The sequence below is a fragment of the Lipotes vexillifer genome, unplaced genomic scaffold (genome assembly GCF_000442215.2).
Source record: "Lipotes vexillifer unplaced genomic scaffold, Lipotes_vexillifer_v1.1 scaffold1016, whole genome shotgun sequence".
Taxonomy (NCBI): Eukaryota; Metazoa; Chordata; class Mammalia; order Artiodactyla; family Lipotidae; genus Lipotes; species Lipotes vexillifer.
Genome location: NW_006769290.1, coordinates 116341 through 117945, shown reverse-complemented (window position 1 = coordinate 117945; position 1605 = coordinate 116341). Strand labels below are relative to the sequence as shown.

The window sequence follows — 1605 nt, the reverse complement described above, 5'->3', positions numbered from 1 at the left end:
GTTCCTCCATATACATGGTTGCACATCTATGGATTAAATCAACCACAGATTGTGTAGAACTGCAGTATTTACTATCGAAAAAAAATCCACATATAAGTGGACCTGCACAGTTCAAACCCTTGTTGTTCAAGGGTCAACTGTACTAGCTTCTTAGTTCTAAAACACTTGCAACCAAAACCAATTTTCTTTTAGTGTGGAGGGTAGCATTTCCTAATTATTGGAATTCCTTGGCCCATGAATGAATAAGGGCAAGTGTCATGAGGCCTCTTAAAGTTAAAAAATTTTTTAAATTCTTTTATTGTGGTAACATATAGCATGAAATTTACCATTTTAGCCATTTTTAAGTGTACAGATCAGTGGCATTAAATACATTCACATTGTTGTGTATGAAGCTACTTTTTGAAATGTACTTTTTACTCGGTCATTTTTTTCCTTCAAAATATAAGAGTGACACTCAAAGTCTCTGCACATCCAGTTAAGTGAGGTCAGTGTCTTTGTAGAGAGAACTCTGAGACCAATAAGATAATGCTGAATTACTTCATTTACTACTTGTTAGGTAGGTAAATTCTAGATTAGCAAATTCTGGATGAAAAAAGATTTCAGGTTCCAAGGATCTGTCGTAACCAATGTCAATGGAAAATTATTTCTTTGAGATTGCTTTGATTCTAGTATACTGTTTAATCTACTTGGCCCCTCTGTGTCGTACTTGTTAAATTCTTTTACTAAATCTGGGCAGACGTAACTGTAGTGCTCTTACAGTTATGTAGCTCCATAGCTGTCTCCAGGGATTGCCCTAGAGGAATTCCTACTTCTTGGCCTCTCAGCAGTTGCTGAATGAAATACAGTACACCTCACCTTGCGACTGGAATGTGCTTACCTCAGCTGCTAATCACATGTCCCATAGCCACAGAAAGGACAGGAGTGACAGCATCTTAATACCAGTCACTATCAGTTTTCCTACATGTCTTGCTGCTCAGGATGCTGTTAATGCAAGCACAGCCTGCATGGCTATGTACAAGCCTGGAATATTGAAGTACTCAAACCGTATTTCAGTAGTATATTCTATTTTCAGGAGCATTTAGTGGAGATTTACTCAAAAGAAAGAAATGACATTCAGGTTGTGCTCTAAGTATTGAGAGAACATTTGCTCTATAAACCTTTCCATTAGGTGACAGCCTTAAACTATACCATGATGGACTGACCACTTTATGGTACCTGTGGCTTTTTCTATTACTTCTTTTTCACCTCTAATTTTGTTTATTTGGCCTCTCTTTTTTTCTTAGTGAGTCTGGCTGAAGGTTTATCAATTTTGTTTATATTTTCAAAAAACCCAGCTCTTAGGTTCATTGATCTTTTCTATTGTGTTTTTTTTTTTTCTTTTTTGGTTTCTAGTTATTTCTGCTCTGATCTTTATTATTTCCTTCCTTCTGTAAACTTTGGACTTTTTCTAAGTCTGTCAGATGGAAAGTTAGGTTGTTTATTTGAGATTTATCTTGTTTCTTGTGGTAGGCCTGTATCACTACAAACTTTCCTCCTAGAACTGCTTTTGCTGTGTCCTATAGATTTTAGAAAGTTGCATTTCTATTTTCATTCATCTCAAGGTAT

At 36.0% G+C, this 1605-nt stretch overlaps 1 pseudogene; it reads right to left on the bottom strand.

Annotated features, from left to right (window-relative positions):
- Positions 1-372: 372 nt before the first annotated feature.
- LOC103077661 (actin-related protein 3 pseudogene) lies at positions 373-1165 on the bottom strand (annotated as a pseudogene).
- Positions 1166-1605: the final 440 nt, after the last annotated feature.